The following is a 6,029-nucleotide window of genomic DNA, read 5'->3' on the forward strand; positions in this document are numbered from 1 at the left end:
AGAGCCCCTGATGAATCTAAGACAGAGAACAGGGTAATTCTACCTCATGCCCGACGGTGTAGGTGCAGACACAGAATGGCATTCAAATGACTCCAGCATCGGTTCGGCAGTGGCCGGGGACCCGGTTTGGGCTGATGAGGCACAGCAGAGATTTGCTGGAAGCGACCGTCTCTCCCTCCGGGATGGTGTGTCGGGTGGATGCTGAGACAATGCTGTCACCAGGAGAGGAGCCAGGCTGACGGTGACACTGACCCTCTTGGAGGCAGAACAGAGAAACAAGGAGAACCCAGGGTCATGGAGACGCCGTGGAGCCAGTTCACCAATCGTCCCCAGAGCTGCCCTAATGCCAGCCTCTCTGGGAAGGAGAGCCGGCAATGGCTCTTACTGGCCGGCCGGTCTGTGACAGTAATTAAAAACATTCTAATGAGACTGATGGTATAATTCATTGACCAAACCCAGCCACTCTTGAGAACGAAAAGACCAGGGCCACAGACAAACTGGGACAGTTCCAGGCCAACGGGAGTGCTGGGTCACTCTAATCTTGACTGCTGGAAACCACGGCTGTATCCTAATTAATCACCGTGAGCTTGACGGAAATGTAAGATCAGAGTTACTCAGAGGGATTAAGTACTAACCCGATTCAGGCCCTTCTCTAATTCCTTCTCCAAACTGCAGCCAGAGTGATATTTTCAAAGCCCAGGTTTGAGCATATCCTCCCCTGCTCACGACACCATAAAGGCATCCTGTTTCTCTTGGGATAAAGCCTGAGAGCATTTGTTTACGGGAACTCTATTCTCTCCAGCCTCCAGGGGCTTTGTGAACACTCTTCAGGGGACACAGTTCCCTCCCGCCCCTACCACCCTCTGACTTACCAGCCACCGCCTGCTCTAGGCCCCACCCCCCAGGAAGTCAGCTCATCAGTCCTCCAGCCTCCAGCAGAACCCAATAGACCGGTGCTTGCCTCTCCTAGTGCTTCTCTTGGCTGCTCAGGGTGGTTGCAAGTGAACAGAGATGTGTCTGTCCTTGTTCTTCATGATGTGAGCCCCTTGCACAATACCTGGCCACAGAGAGATGCTCAAAATGCACGTTTTCGTTGAATGACCTAGGCCTAGGAATGAATGCAAAGATTAAGGCACCAGCAGAAATCCCGGAAGAGCCAGCTTCCAAGTTCACAGTGGGCCCCGCCCTGTTCCCCGCGGCCTAGCCGAGTTCTCAAGGACAGAGTAGCTCTCTCCCATGATGCCTTTGACTCCCATGAGGCCCGTGCCTCGGAGCCGGGTTTCAAAGGCTCACCTGCAAAGGGAATGGGGCTCTGGCACGTCCTTTCACCCATCGCCTCTGATGCAGGTGCTCTAGGCTCAAGAGGTAAAGTATTGTGATGTTTTCTTCCTAAACCCTAAGCTGGAAAGGGGTAATGTTTTCTTATACTACCAGTTATCTAAAGGTCAAAGCCATTTCTCCAATAATTACGTTACTTTTTTGGCTGGCGTAAGTGAAGGGGAAAGTCATCTCTTTTGTTATCTCGGTCTGATAACGAGCTCCCTAATCACAATTCCTCAGTGATATTGGTGTCAGTGCTCCAGACAAAAGACGAAAGGAAAGCTGTTTGAAGTCTTGCCTAAACGTGATCCCACACGATCTGAAGTCTGCGTTCTGGGAATAACAGGGCTTCGCACCCTCTGTAATTACTTTCGTTGCAAATTCAGTTTTCTGTCCGTGTTCTCATAACTCCAGCAATGACTATCAGCTTCTCCTGCAGTCGTGTTTTGCTTTCTCATACAGCAATTTTAGTAGAGTTTCTCTTTGCCTTTAGTTACCTTGGGAGATTGGCAGCAGGTGAATGAATTGAATGAATTCCAGGAGCTCAGAGAAGGACCAGCCATCCTGTGGGTAGATACTGATGCTTGCTCTAATTTTCTTAGGTGATGTTTTTATTTTTATTTTTTATGTCTTTTACAAACTCACTGCTGAAGGGATTACCCAAGACCCCTAATACAAGGGTTCATACACACACAAAAAAAAAAACTCAAAATTCAGTACCTGGAAAATATTCATCTCTCGTGAAGTTCTTCTCTAATCGGGCAACATGAACTGTACAATCTGTCACAGCCTCCTTTATGTCCTGAATTAGGAACTTCTGGAACGAGCACTAAATTTACCCGCCTCGCCCTCAGCCCTGGCTTCTGAGTTCCTTCTTATCTTTGTTTTCACTGCTCTACGTTACACATGCTTTAATATTTTAAGCCCCCTTAAAACCTTTTTTTAAAGTAGACAGGACATAAATGATAAAAAAAAAATTCTTCCTCATATTAAAAGTTTCTCTAATCCTTCGAAACTACATTTTTCAGAAGAGTAGAATCACATTTTTTAAAAAGTCCCTAAAAGCTAAACTCTCACCGTGAGCTAATAACTGCAGGTCCATTGTGCAGCAAACCCCGTGTCTGTCATTTAATTTCCTCGGACTCTGGGTTTGTGCCTCCTGTGCCAGCTCTATCATTCAGGCTCAGTAGGTTCCAGCCACTGAGAAAACCAACCTCCCAGAGGCTGCTGAGAGTCTGGCAGGCTTTTCCTGTTTCGGTTGGAATGAATATTTTATAGGAAACCTCTGAATGCCCTCCAAAAACCGGGCCCAAGGACGCAAAGTCGAAGGAGAAGGGAGATTTAGCTCTCAATGCAACCCAGTAGCAAGGACACGTACAGCCTTGGGAAGCTTCAAACCATGTCGGGGGCAAGTGTCCAGTTTGACATCCTCCCTCGGGCACAGGATCCGGATCCCCCGGCTGCTGATTACAGCCTAGCGGGCGAGGCCTTCCAGCTGAACCGTCTCCAGCTGGTAGGAGATGCCACACTCATCACATCGCATCAACTCACAAGAGTTTTTTAACTGGTGATTGGATAATCGTGCAGCAGGGGCAGAAGGAGCCGGAGCACAGTCCATCAGAGCTGGTTGTAATCAAAACTTTAAATCAGTGACACGGCGCTGTGATGTACAATCATTCTTCTGTTTCTGGTCCCACTGGACAGTATACTTCATGAAGACAAGACTCATCTTTTATAATTCACGGCAGTGTGCATGGCATCTTGCAAATGGTATGTGTTCAATATGTGTTTGCTAGAAAATCTATTGTAATGAGCAGAAATAGTCATTGAGTCTCATATATGACTGCAATCGGTATTGCTTTTCCACAGTGAAACCAAATTGTTGGTTTGTGTGTTTTTTTCCCCCGTTTCTATATCTATAAATAGTCCCATCGCTGTTAGATTTCCTCATACCAAATTCAAGCTGCTTCTACAGTCCTCGACCCAAGCACACACACAGCCACTCGGTGAGACGTAAGCATCTTCGATACACTTCCCAGTATCCAGGGTTACGGGTCACCCCATATCCCCGCTTCCCAGTGGCCTGAATTGACACTCCCCAGGTTTCATACTCACCCACCCCCTTGGTCAGCATAATCGTCACAAGCACAGACTCTGCAGCCTGGGTTAGAGCTTCTCTCCTTCATTTACCAGCTGCGAGAGCTCGTGCAAGTTACTTACCCTACTTGTTACTGTTTTCTCTGTAAAAGGAAGATAATCATAGTATTTATCTGTGGTCGATTGTGAAAATGGGCACTAATTCTTTCTGTGTCTACTTCCTTTGACAGTGGACATGGACCTTAGTTTGGCCGATAAGATGACAGCAATAGGAAGCAAGTCATTGAGGCTTGACCCCTTACGGACTTGCAACTCCGAGGCCACCATATGAACAAGCTCAGGCTAGTCTGCTAGAGAATTTGAGACCACGCGGAGAGAAGCCCCAGTGATCCCAGCCATTCCACTGAGACCATCGTAAACCAGCCAATCCTCAGTCAACCTGCCGACCGACCGCAGATGTGTAAGTGAGCTCAGCCAAGATCAGCCACACCTAGCTCAGACCTCACAAACTGCCCAGCGTGAGTTAAACAAATGCTTGTTGGTATAATGCATTGGGTTTTGGGTTACGTGGCAGGTTAGAATATGGGCCCAAAATTCTTTGCCACTCTTTCATTGAGAAATAGGGTCTAAATCCCTTGAATCTGAGTAGGCTTTTGACTATTTCGGCTAGTAGAGGACATCGGAAGTATTGCTACGTGATTTCCAAGCCTAGGACACGAAAGGCCAGGCAGCCTCTCCTTTTCCCTCTCGGGGTGCTTGGAATCGAGACTCTTCCTGTAGGGGTGCTCCCTCTGGGAACTCCAAACGCCATGCTGTGAGAATCCACGGGAGACGTCCTATGTAGGTGCCCCAGGCACCAGTCCCAGCCATGCCCACATAAAGTCATCCCAGCTCAGGGGTAAGACACGAGTGAGGAAATGTCTAGATGATTCCAACCGCCAGCCGTTTGAGTTTTCCAAGCTGGGATCCCAGAAGTGGTGGGGCAGAGACGAGCCAGGCCTGTGTTGTCACAGAGTTTCCATTTCTAGTGCAATTAGATTCGGATGCTTTTATTATAGTATAGGCTCAAATTTCCTTCTGGTATTATTATTTTTTCTTTCTGTCTCAAAGACTTCTTTTGACATAGTGCAGGTCTGCTGGTGATGAATTCTTTCAGCTTTTGTATCTTTGAAAAAATCTTTTTTTTTTTTTTTGCTTTCATTTTTGAAAGATATTTCATGGGTATAGGATTCCTGACGTTTTGTTTTTTTCTTTCAATACTTTAGATGCTGCTGCACTAACTTCTCACGTGCATCGTTTCTGATCAGAAGTCTGCCATTTTCTTTGTTTCTCTGTACATAATGTGTCTTTTTTCCTCCAGCCAGTTTTAGGGTTTCTTCTCTATCACAGGTTTTGAGCAATTTGATTATGATGCGCATTATTTTCTTCATATTATTTGTGCTTGAGTTTTGTTAGACCTTCTTGGATCCGTGGATGGATAATTTTCCAAAAAGTTAGAAAATTTTCAAGCATTATTTCTTAAAATACTTATTCTGTCTTTCTCTCCTTCCCTTCATGGACTGCAATACCATACATTAAGTTGATGCGAGCTATCCCACAGCTCACTGGTGATCTGTTAATCTTTAAATTCTTTTTTTTTTTTTCCCTGTGTTTTTTTTCTTTTGAGTAGTTTCTACTGTCTTGAGTTTACTAATTTTTCTGTAATCTACTCTGGTTATTGATCTCATCCGCTGCACTTTTCCATCTCAGACAGTGTAGCATTTATCTCTAGAAGTTCGACTTGGGCCCTTATATATTCCATGCCTCTGCTTAATTATTTGAACATACAGAATACAGATGGAGGACTTAGAAAATTCTGAGCTTGGCCAAGTAGGCAGATGTCCCTCTCTGTGCCTTGCAGTGCAGTTGCAGCCTTCTGTGGTGACCTGAGACTCAGGAGGTCCTAGGATACCCTCTGTGCTCATGTTTGTGAGCAATGGCCACTCCCGAGCTCATATATCAACTTAGAAAAAATTTTGGAGGTTCTGACAGAAGATGAAGCCCTCCTCTGCCATTCTAGGTAGAAAGGAGAGGTTCCTTGGCTTCCAAGTTTATTTTTAAAAAATATAGAGTCTCACAAAGCCAAGACACCATCCACAACCCCTCCAGCCCTGCAGGAACAGTTACTGGGCCCCAAGGTGACTTCAAAAACTTTGTGTTGGACAGGCTTGTCCCACGAGGCCTGCACATATGGTTGTTGGAATCATGAGGGACGAAGAGCTTCAAAAATTTTTCCACGAGCTGGGAAGGGAACAGGACACCCTCTGCAAGCGTGAGGTGGCCCCTGCCTCCAGAGGGACCCGGACTATTTCAGGAGTCTCATTCATCCTTCAAAGGGACACCAAGAGGTACAGTGACAGCCAGAAACAGAAGTGTGTCTATGTCCTTAGGGAAACTGTCCTAGTCATCTTCATTAACTTGGACACCATCTGTGAACAGAGGACTCTATTCAGTGTTTTATGTATAACAACAACCTCGACAGTTATTTATGATAAGAACGATAATAAAAATAATCATAAATAACAACAATAATGATCACGATGACGACATGAGTAGTAATAATTTTAATGGTG

At 45.8% G+C, this 6,029-nt stretch overlaps 1 long non-coding RNA gene across 1 annotated transcript in view; it reads left to right on the forward strand.

Moving 5' to 3' along the window:
• LOC111741441 overlaps positions 1-5,799 on the forward strand; it is a 10,282-nt gene extending 4,483 nt beyond the window's left edge. The window contains exons 2-4 of the long non-coding RNA XR_002781003.1: positions 3-3,090; positions 3,648-3,935; positions 5,623-5,799. This is a non-coding gene — a long non-coding RNA (uncharacterized LOC111741441). The remainder of the gene's footprint in view (positions 1-2; positions 3,091-3,647; positions 3,936-5,622) is intronic.
• Positions 5,800-6,029: the final 230 nt, after the last annotated feature.

Source organism: Pteropus vampyrus, unplaced genomic scaffold (assembly GCF_000151845.1).
Source record: "Pteropus vampyrus isolate Shadow unplaced genomic scaffold, Pvam_2.0 Scaffold78, whole genome shotgun sequence".
In the NCBI taxonomy this organism is placed as follows: Eukaryota; Metazoa; Chordata; class Mammalia; order Chiroptera; family Pteropodidae; genus Pteropus; species Pteropus vampyrus.